This window comes from Phasianus colchicus, chromosome 1, assembly GCF_987193195.1.
Source record: "Phasianus colchicus chromosome 1, bPhaCol1.hap1.1, whole genome shotgun sequence".
Lineage (NCBI taxonomy): Eukaryota > Metazoa > Chordata > Aves > Galliformes > Phasianidae > Phasianus > Phasianus colchicus.
In genome coordinates, this window is record NC_143436.1 from 155,227,793 (window position 1) to 155,239,959 (window position 12,167).

General features: G+C 38.7%; 1 protein-coding gene across 3 annotated transcripts in view; it reads right to left on the minus strand.

Annotated features, from left to right (window-relative positions):
• The window catches only part of SLAIN1 (SLAIN family member 1), a 57,741-nt gene that overhangs the window by 31,958 nt on the left and 13,616 nt on the right, over positions 1 to 12,167 (minus strand). The gene's annotated exons all lie outside the window — the stretch shown is intronic.

The window sequence follows — 12,167 nt, forward strand, 5'->3', positions numbered from 1 at the left end:
CATCTGGTCTGCTCAGATATGTCACAGAAAGTTCAGAGTAGGCAAAAATGCTAATGTTTATTTAACTTACATTTTCTCAGCTCATCTAGTAACGTAGCAATACATTTGTAGTTTGGTTTGGTTTGTTTTTTAATATCCGTTCAAAAGGTAAAATAAGCAATATCCACATACTTTTAGGATAGTCAAGAACTTTTTAGCTTCTTGTGCTGCTCTGCCAGTGACGAGCAGAGGGAGAGCAGAACCAGGACAGCTGATTCAAACAGGTCGAAGAGTATCCCATACCATACGGTGTCATGCTGAACAAAAATCTGGGAGGAGCTGGGTGGGGGCTGCCACTGCTTGGGACTGGCTGTGCTTCTGTCAGTGGGTAGCAAGCAATTACTTTGTGCATCACTTTGTTTTGTATATTCTTTTATCATTATTATTATATCCTTTCATTTTCTGTCCTGTTAAACTGTCTTTATGTCAACCCACAAGTTTTAGCTTTCTCTGATTTTTTTCCCGCTCACTCCTGTGGGGAGCAGGCGAATGGGTGTGTTTGTTGGTGCTCAGCTGCCTGCTAGGTTAAACCACAGCATATGGATATACTTACATCTAGCTTAGAAACGCATGGATTAACTTTGGCACTAAGCAGGTGTCCTTCACTGTGACAGATGTTGCAAACCTGTTTCAAAACCCCAAACCCTCAAAAGCCAAGTGTCTAACACATAGTGGTTTGTATCACAAATCTACTACATTGTTTGGGTTTGTTCATCCATTTCACAGAACCATAGAATCACAGAATGGTTTGGGTTGGAAGGTCCTTTAATATTATCTGGTTCCTGACCTCCCACTATAGGCAAGGACACCTTCCTCTAGACCAGGTTACTCACAGCCCCATCCAACCTGGGCTTCAATGCTTCCAGGGAGGGGGGGCATCCACAGCCTCTCTGGGCAACCTGTTCCAGTGTTTCACCACCCTCACAGTAAAGAATTTCTTCCTGATATCTAGTCTAAATCTATCCTTTAGATTAGAGCCATTTCCCCTCGTCCTGTCACCACATGCCCTTATAAAAAGTCCCTCCCCAGCTTTCCTGTAGGCGCCCTTCAGGTACTGGAAGGTCACTATAAGGTCACCCCAGAGCCTTCTCCAGGCTGAAAAGCCCCACTTCTCTCAGCCTGTCCTCATAGGGGAGGTACTTCAGCTATCTGATCATCTTCGTGGCTCTCATCTGGATTCGCTCCAACACCTCCATGTCCTTCTTGTGTTGGGGGCCCCAGAACTGGATGTTGTCCTCCTGATGGGGTCTCATGAGAGCAGAGTAGAGGAGCAGAATCACCTCCCCTGACCTGCTGGTCATGCTTCTCTTGATGCAACCCAGGATACAGCTGGCCTCCTGGGCTGCAATCTCACCTTGCTGGCTCATGTTGAATCTTTCAACTGACACTCCCAAATCCTTCTCCCCAGGGCTGTTCTAAAGCCATTCTATGCCCAACCTCTATTTGTGCTTGAGATTGTCCCAAACCAGATGCAGGACCTTGCAATTGGCCTTGCTGAACTTCATGAGGTTGGCATGAGCCCACCTCTCAAGCCTGTCCAGATCCCTCTGGATAGCTGCCTTGCACACTCACAGATATTTAACAAAAAATATTCAAGCAGACCCTGTTTTAAGACTTTTCTGTCACCAGAATGATTTTGCAGGACATACAGATTTTATTCTGCCTCCTTGCTAACACCAACACAGAGTAGTTATGGGGACAGACAGGAAGTACATCATGTTGGCAGGCTGTCAGTCTCTTAGCCACAGTGAGTGATCATAGGATCACAGAAGTATTAAGGTTGGAAAAGGAAAGAGATCATCTACTCCAGTCATCAACCCATCTCACCATACACACTAAACCATGTCCCTCAGCGCAACATCAACACCTTTCTTGTACACCTCCAGTGACAGTGACTCTATCATCTCCCTTGGCAGCCTGTTCCAGTGCATTATCACCCCTTCTAAGAAGATATTTTTCCTAATATCCAACCTGAAAATCAATTCGCCATCAGTACAAAAGGTACTGTTTTACCCCATTCCTTTCATTTTTTCCCACTCAAGGTTACTCTTGGTTTTGTGTGGACTAATCAGACTCTTATATTCTTCTCATCAGTGCTACGAAGCTTAACGCAAAGGAGATTTCTTGTTTCTACAAGGAGAATACAGCAGTCTGCAGTGGAAAGGAAGCATTTTAGTCTGGAGAAGAGGAGGCTCAGGGGAAACCTCATTGCACTCTGTAACTTCCCGAAGGAAGGCTGTGATGAGGAGGGATTTGGCCTCTTCCCCCAGGCAACAAACAGGACCAGAGGAAATGGCCGCAAATTGTACCAGAGGAGATTTAGATTAGACATAAGGAAAAACCTGCCCAGGAAGGTGGTGGAGTCACCTGTTCCTGGCAGTGTTCAAAAGGTGTCTGGATGAGAAGCTACAAGATATGGGCTAGTAGCTTGTGGTAGCAATGGTAGTGGTAGGACAGTTGGACTAGATGATCTTGTAGGTCCTTTCCAACCTTAAGATTCTATGATTCTGTGATTCATCTGTAATGCTTTGCCTCTGTAAGAGGGAATTAAAGTAAAAAAAAAGTAAGATATAAAAATGCAAATTGTGATATTTTCTGTCACTTCACCACAGAATTATTGCGGTTCCCTCATTTTTCATGATTCTAGTCCCTTCAAGATTAAAAACCCTCCAGGCCTGAGATCGTAACTAGGAGTAGCACCATTGCCACTTCTAGAAAATTGCTCTGTGCCTAGCAACGTGGCCTCTACCTCTAAATAGAGCTATTCATCTTTAACATTTACTGAAGGTAAATTTTGAAAATTTACAGTTCAAAAGCCAAGTGTGCAAGTATTACAAGACAAAAAGGAGAGTGAACTCCGACAACCACAGCTTTACAAAGCAGTATGTAATACAGTCACTACGGATCAGAGTAACCCACAAGCAGTCAGCAACTGTAAATTAATTTGAGGCATTCACTTAAAGAAATGTGTGTGATAGAGTAGATGTAAATATCATATCCACAGCTAACATCTGTCACTTCCATCAGAAGCTGTCAATGAGGAGCAAAGGATGACAGCTTCTTGTAATTCTATTTTTCTGCCTAACACAAGGTCTTGTTTTATCACAGTCTGATCATTTGCCAGGCCAATTAGCTTCCAGCATTTTCTCACCCACAGATGTGGTCAACCATACAGCACAAATAAACATCATTCATTGCTCCGTACAATCACCACTGTGAGCTGGCCTACAAAGCACAAAGCAACAGTTATTGTGACTATGTAAGCAAGAACCCACACTAATATATTCAGTATTTATAACAAAACAGATTCAGAACTACTCTTTCAACTTGTGTGTGTTCTGAAGGGAAGGCAGAGAGAGATGCCAATAAACTCTAGCAATATATACTCTAAAATGCCCCCTGAAACTACTGGGTTCTGTGTTTCAAATGCTTCAGGATCAAGCTGAGGACTGTCATTTTTTATGCATATGATTAACAGCTAAACAATAATTTAGGTTCAAATATACAAAAACTTTTTCATTAGTTTTCAAATGGAAATATCAAAATGAAGTACATACTGAGTATTTCAACAGTATCAACAACAGTAAGATTAGACTTATATAAGTCTTGGGTTATACCAAAACCATGAAAAGGTATGTAGGGAATGAAGGCTACACATATCTAAGCAAATATACAAAATAATGTAAAATTTATAAAATCACAGAATAGTGCAATGGATGGTCACTTTAGGATAGTTATTATTAAAATACTTTGTACTCTGTTAATGGTTCCCAGTAGGATTTTTCCAGAGAATGAGGCAACACTGTGAAGACCTTTATTTTCAATTTAAAAGCCAAGCTGTTTGACTTCAACACTTCATATATTAGTAGTTTTTTTTTCTTAAAGCTCCAACTTGGGCTGCCCAGAGATGATTTAAGAAACTCATCTGCCCTTTAAAAATAAAGGAATTTTCTGACCCTTGCAGTTAGATATAAACATGAATAATCCTGAAGACATATTGAAGGAAGAAACACCAGCTGTGGAAAGGAAAGCAGGCTTATCTAAAGAATCATAAAGAGAAAAGAAGCCAAAAAAATCCTTTTGATTTACTGATGGGAAAGAGTCAAATATATAAACAATTTGACTTCATGAAACATGAAGCTGTTTGCCTTTGACACCAACAAAAGGAGCTAATAATCTCTAATACATAAAACCAAATTGCCCCAGTCTTCAAAGTTAACAGCTACACTGTGAGTGCTCAACTTTCTAGATACTGTTTTCTTGGACTTGATCAATTCTTACTAACTAGATTGCTGATAATATACTGGGTTACATAACATCTATTATAAATAACCTTAAAATATTTACTAACATTTTGCTAAAAATGATATGATGGATGTATCAAAATGAGGCAGGACACTAGTGTAATAACTTTGAGCAACTACATAAACACAAATACGTACCATACTGACTGTTGTTAATAATCAGTATTGCATACTTTTAATAAGTATGCAATAATTCACACGAAAACCTAAATAAATAAACATATATATACATATATATTCATATATATAATTGCATGACAAGGAATGGAATAATATTAATAACTAGAACATACTCTAAGCATACATACAAAAGTCAATTTTGAAAGTGAGACCAAAACTGACTATTAACATTAATAGGATCATTTATATGCTGGGACACAAGGTAAAACTGGCATTGATTCTCATCATGCTGTTTTAATTTTGTGCAGTTAAGCAAAACAGAGACAGATCAAGTATAGCTGCTGTACATAAGATGGTGTATTAGCTAAGGATATACAAGGGCTTTCAAGAAACTAAAGGGTGTATATTTGAAACACCTCCCTTTTTTATAATTCCATTATGAAATTCAGTGAACAGTTTGGCAGAATTCTGTAATATAGCAACCTACTTTCACTCTAACACAAATAATAAAATCATAAATCGTTGTGCTATATTACTAAATTATATCTGAAGTTGCTACCTAGCTCAATTAGCTTAAGTTTTATATAAGCCTTCAGGCCAGAGATGAAAATAGCTTTTATATTCAAAGCTAAAAAATGAATTGAATTGCATATATGAAGATACTTGGCTCTGGTACTAATTACATGGCCTGAATAAAACCTCTCTTGAGTAAGTATTTGAGTAAGTATTTAAAATACAGTCAATCCAGTAAGTCCAAAACCATAGGTGGTGATTAATCTGAGGTCTTGGGCCATGTTCTATGCCCTTGTGCTGTGATCAAGTCTTGCCTCCACTCAAGGCCCTCAGACCTTCTTGTTGACATACTTTCCTCGAGAAAGAAAGCCAACCACTTCCTTGGTACATTATGCATATGGGCAGTTGCACAGCAGCCATGCTTAAAAAGAAAAAAAAAAAAAAAAGAAGTCTTTTCCATGAGTAAAACACACAATCCTGCTTGGGAAATACAAGTATTTCATTAATCACTGGAGACGTTCTAGAGTGCTAGAAAGGAATTTAGAACTTCATCCTACATGTAGGTAAGAGTTCAAACAAACTAAGAGGCACCACGTGAGTGAAGTATACATAACAAGTGAGTGAAGTATACATAACAACTTCCCAAACATAGATATTTAACTATAGTTTAGAACTCTGTGATTCAGAGTCTGAACCCTCCTTCTGCAGTTAGCTGTATGTCTGGGAACAGCTAAGTAGCTAACATGCTTGAAAAGGCAGTAAGAGGAGATGAAAATTTTTGCTACCTGCTGAATACAGCAATTATGAGTATTTGCTTAAGAAGTGAAAAACATGGGCTCCTACTGCTCACTGAGGAGATTTTTCAAGGATTTTTTCAAGGATTTTTCACATCCTTGAAAACTCCTATAATGATTTTAAACACTCTTATGAAGACAGGAGGTACTCTATACTCAACTGCAAGCAATGCTCTGGTGCCAATACGCAGGAACTGATCTCCAGGTCTCAAAATGTTCAAAGGAAAGCCTAAGCACTGTCTCAAGTGTCTCTGTAGCTCTCGACCACAGAAAGCTTAGAAGCACACACACCCCTTAGATCTGCTTCATACAGTCATACAGTGAATCAATCAGTTTCTGTGCTCAAAAGAGAATGGCTGTAACGTAGAACCACAGAATCATTAAGGTTGGAAAAGACCTCTCAAATCATCAAGTCCAACTGTCAGCCCATCCCCACCTTGCCCACTAACCATTTTCTTCAGTGCATCTACACATTTCTTGTACATCTCCAGGGACAGGAACCACTTTCTTGGTGGCCTCATGAGTTTCAGCAAACTGAAGAGCTTAGTGATATGCATCTGTAAATGTGCTGTGCCAGTCTCCTCTTTACACATTTTGAAATGGTCAATGAAGCAATAGTAAAAATGAAGACTAAGAGCAGTACGTTTCATTTAAAATTTAACATTTAAAAAACATCTCCCAGCATTTATCCAAACTCTACAATTTCCATTCTTTTCTTTTAGAAGTGATAAAAACTTCTTCAAAAAACTGCAATTTTTATTAGTTACAACAAAACAAATTCTGGGCCCAAGACAGCAATGTTGTTACCTCTATTACTGTATGCAAGATAATTGAGTTATATTTATAAAATTGGAAGTTATTATTGTGAATACATATATTCTCCTTTTATTGAATATTACTGTACTGCAAACATCTCAACTTTTCTAGCATTTCACTCGTAGTTCCAATCTCTCCCAGTCATCAGCTGTGGTTGTCTCCACATCTTATTTAAGCACTTACAGTTTCATAACTACAGCTATAGCTCCCTCAGCCATCCAGTCAGCAAAACTGTCATCAGCACAGAGTCACATTTCATATGCTTAATGCACATTTTCACTCACATTGAATCTGTCATTGTCCAAAGCTATTTCCCTCTACTGCCATACCCAGCTCACAAAATGCTCCTGGGGTTTGTTTGCTGTTTCATCCCTTGACGTCTCATTCCAGAGAGGCAAGGTGCCTCCTCATCCACAAATGCAATGATGAATCTGTAAGTGCTGACTGCACAAATCAGTAAACAAGGGTCTCCAAAATAAAATTTCCAGTATATATTTATCCTTGAACCTTGAACCTCCACAACTAGGCTGCAATGGCTGAATAAATAAATGACAACATTTTTCTTAAGTTTTGTTAGGATTTAGTGTAGAAATCCAACGACTTCCCACACTCTTAACATAGGTCAGTTTGTAAGTAACTACACAGCATTTTCATGCATTTTCATTTGGTTGTCTTCTAAAAGAATGTAATTCCAATACAAAATTATAAGTTTTCAAATCATTTTTATATGCAAAAAAAAAAAAAAAAAAAAAATTCCACGCTACTTTAAAATAATAAAGAACAATCAACTTCAACTTCAAATGCAGTATCAAAAGTCTAATGAAAACAACTGCCACTATAGTTAGGTGACATAATCATATATTAGGAGGAGCTGAGAGAATTAATGAAGATTGCCCACTTTCCTCTGAGCCTAGGAAAACTGAAAAATGTTAGTTTTAAGTGTATGTGAGAATTGGGAGTACCTAAAAAAGCTTCTTTCCCAATTATTCACATAAAGTAAGTTCTTTTTCAACAATAGCATAAAAAGATTAAAAACAATACTAGTGTAATATGAGAAAGTAGCTCAGTTGGTTTGTATTGATTTACTACTGTTTAAATCTATCAAACTGCAGCAACTCATGTACCTCAAGACCTGCCCCAGCCAAAACAGCACAGACCTCTTTCAAAGGTACAGTCAGAAAGCATCTAAACTGCAGAAGAGTCTTTTGTCCAGCACAGCAAAGCAATGTAATCAACAGTGGTGTTGAGCATGCTGCAGTTTCTGAAAAAAACGTAAATCTAAGTAAGATTCAGGAATGCTGCAGTGTGTCAGACAAATTTCACTTGTGCCAATGATGATGTATCATTGCAGGCAGTGAAGACCTCTATATTATTATACAGATTGGAAAAATGACTACACTATGTTCCAACTGTGGTGCACTGAATTGCAGAGAGAGTCCAACCACCATTCCCCAACAAAACTTTTTCATACAAATGATTTTTTTCTAAGTGTTCAGAAGATTAGAAACAAAATGGAATTGAGCAGTATGAATTACATGTCTCATACAAAACTCCTACATGAAAAGTCTATCATGCCTTGGCTTTGTGCTGGGTTTTTGTTTTTCTTTCAGTTTGCCTCCTCTTTATAGGTGAACTATTTACTAACTAGTTACACAGACAAGCACAGAGGCTTTGTGATAAATGTAATTGTCTCACCATTCATTTTCTTACTGCATGCAAAACTCCCTCTGCATGTACAGGTCCAAAAAACAAATTTTCAAAGAAGTAATAATAGCTAACAGGCAAGTCTGACTTCCAAATTTCCTTTCCTGACATACTGGACAAGTATTACACTGAAAAACCACACCTAGTAATGACTTGGGGCTCAAATGTCTGTTCTCTCCCCAGCCTCTGTATTCAGCTTTTGGCAATTTGTACAAACTGCTAATCTAATGTGTTTTCTGTCTGTTCGGTGGATTCATAATCAGGATCCATAAGAATACAAGCTGTCACATTTCAACTAGTTTGAAACAAGATATAAGTTCCTAAGCAGAAGCCACAATCTGTTAAGTATTACTACGTAAGGCAACGTGGTACAAAAAAGAGATCGCCCAGACTCTTCTGCCAAACTACAATCTTTTCATTCATTAAGGAGAGTGTTTATATCACTTATTTTTAGGAGCCTTCTAATAAGGAATTACAAGCTTTTTAAAACAAGGAATTCTTACCAAAGAATGCTATCAACGATAGCAACAATAAAAGTTCACACGGAGAAACTACATAAATTCAAAGAAGAATCCATCAAAGACTAGTTAATCACATAAATCAGGTATCATATCTGGTCCGCTGAACTGGAAATACACCTGGGAGACTGTCAGAGCAAGGGTGCGTGCTGCTTCCTCTTGTTCTCACTCTTTTCTAGTTATCTATTTATGGGACTTCTGTCCACAGGAGCTGGTGTCAAACAGACATGATGAAGATGCTCTGATGTACAGACATTTATGGCTGACCTAGTCATCACAGTACAGAATATGCTCAAAAGTGAAAGAACAGGGCACGATTCACCTCACCTCCACTTGAAAGGCCATGAGCCGTGCCTATTTGCCTCCACTGACTACAAAGGCAGATCAGGGTGACTGGTTGAGATACAGATGTCTGCGTATATTCAAATGAAATTCACTCTGATAGCATTCATTACAGGGAACAATAAACAGAGCTAAGAAAAGAGACTTCAGAGACTGTCTTTAGTTTTCCCTTTTTCTGAGCAACTGAAAAAGATTGCTCTGAAATGTTAAGAGTGTAACAATGCTTGTAAGTATGCAACCGAAACAGCTTTCTCAATCCAATTAAAGTTGTTGTGCATCCTTCTTTGTAGTAGGGGCAGCTTGAAGGGGAACCTGTTCCTACAGGATGATCCTTTACCCCAGTCCTCCCCATGTCATTTTCTCAGCTATACTGGTACATTGCAATTACAACTTTCCCAGCAAGATTTAATGATAAATTTGATGAATTCTATGATCTGTACTAAGAATAACTTTTTGTAGGGTTTTGGTTTTTTTTTTTTTAATACTAAGAAGAGTTCCTCATTCCCATTTACCAGGAAAATGCTGGAAATTTATAACAAGGCATTTAAGAGAGAAATGGAGAAGGAGAAAACAGGAGGAGGAAGTTGGGGCTGCTAAAGTCAATGTTGTCTGCAAAGAAAATATTTATCAGAGAACAACCTCTATGAATCACAGAATGATAAAACAGCCTGGGTTGGAAGGGACCTCAAGGACCAATGAGCTCCAACCCCTCTGCCACCAACAGACAGGACCACCAACCTCCAGATCTGGCACTAGACTAGGTTGCCCAGGGCCTCATCCAACCTGTCTGGAACACCTTCCAGGAAATTACGACATGTCTAAAGATAGGTGAGATTAATTCAATGTCTTACAACAATTACTTATTTACATATGCAGCACAAAGCAAATCACTGGCAATTTCATCATATCTGTAACAATCAGAATCAAAAAACAGTAGAAAATGATAATTATCTTACAATTCTACAATTACTATGAGGATAAAGATAGATACATCACCTTCCTACTACAACCACGTACCTAAGGCCTCTTCCAGATCTTACCAAGTCAGCTGGATAGATGTCTTGTTTTAGCTCCTCCTGGCTATCAATCTCTGAAAGAGATATTATTGGGCCTCTGGTTAACCTAAATCAGAATACGCTGCAAGCAATGGGCAAGGACACCACTGCGTGTGCTAGCAGATCTGAAAGAGCAAGAATGACATCCTTGCTGAAGAGAAAGTGGGTTACATTTACATGTAAAGAGATTAAAAGAAGATACAACCACAGCAACCTAAATTGTCTTATTTCATATTTAGTGGATCCACAAGAGGCTGGCAGGATTGTTTATACCACAGAGCAGAGCAGAGTATGCAGGAGCTCAGAACAAGCTCTGAGGAGGCTGATAAACCTACCTATGGAAATGATGGACCATGACAAGCAACTCTACCATTAGCAGAGCTTCACTATTAGTTATTTGCATCTAGACTGGCCAACATAACTAATTTGTTCTCACATAGTTCAAATAACTTTGAAGAAAGCCCCATTCCATACTAATTTATGAGTGGTGTGTTCATTTGTCTACCATGAAATAGGTGTCCTCATATAGACTTTGTCACGGCAGCCTTCAGAATGGAAAAGCAGTAGATTTAAGCAGAGCAGTGTCTGAAGTTATGGTACATACACCATTTCAGCACTGCTCATGCATAATAACTGCCTCTTTGTTAACTGTTTATACAATTTTTACTGCAGTGTAGGCACCTATGGGAAGGACTGATAAGGCAAAGTTTACTTATGGAGTCTCCGTAGAGATGTGTAAAATCCCTCCAAAGCAGCTTATGTTCAGGAACATGCTATGACTTAGTGGCAGGAGGAGACAGTCTTCCTCTGGGGAATCTGAAGAGAATAGTCTCTCTAGGCTAAAAGCTGTCGTCACAGAAGCCCTGACCCTAATCACAGTAATAATAATGGCAATGGTATCTATATCAAATATCTATGTGTGATTTACCCTGTTTTTCTAGAAATAACTATCTGCTTTGTGCTCTTCGTGTGACTCTAGGTTAGTGTAGTTCCTTAATTCTACAGAATATTCGTAATACTTTCCTAATACATTAACAGTCACTTAAGCCTTCAGCAGAACCTACATAGTTACCTTCACTCCTACCATAAAATTGAAAAAACATCACTTTACTATTGAATCAGATTAATTTTACAGTGGTAGAATTCCATGGAAACAATTCTAGTATACCACAACATACATAAAGGTAGTAAAGGGACTGTGAGGGTGATGAAACACTGGAACAGGTTGCCCAGAGAAGTTATGGATGCACCCACCCTGGAGGCATTCAAGGCCAGGCTGGATGTGGCTTTAGCAACCTGGTCTAGTGGGAGGAGTCCATGCCTACAGCAAGGGTGCTGGAACTACATCATCTTAAAGGTCCCTTCTAACCCAAACCCTTCTATGATTCTATGACTCTAAATTAATTGAACGACACATCTGATGACTAAAAATTCTTAGAATAGCACTGGTATGGCAGCCAATCTAATGTTTAGCCAGAAAGGAGGGGACTGGTAGATATTTTGCAAAATGCAGCATGTTCTCCATCATTTAATGAATCATGTGATCAGTATTCAGCCCAGCAAATTCTCCCAGTCCGAATCTGATCTCCAGTCTTACCTAATCAACTGTTTCTTCTGTCCTTCACTGCCACTTGAGGAAGACAGCATATATGAATCATACTCTGGGGTTGTTTGTCTTTCTATCAGTTCCTGACATTTCAAGCTTGATGTTTAAGAAATCTTGAGTAAAGAAAGTTGAACCTTACCTTGAATGCACTTACAGCATGTTTTACAGAGAAATGCAGACATATATAGTAGCTAGAGATGTGACCTAAAAGTTAAAATACGAGGAGTATTGGGACAATTTGAATAGAAGTTGGATCCAAGAAACAGCTATATCCAGGTATATTATCCATGCAGCATGGCACTGTTGTGCATGGATGTACTGGAGCTAGGTTGTTTGACATGCTTTAAAACATCCAA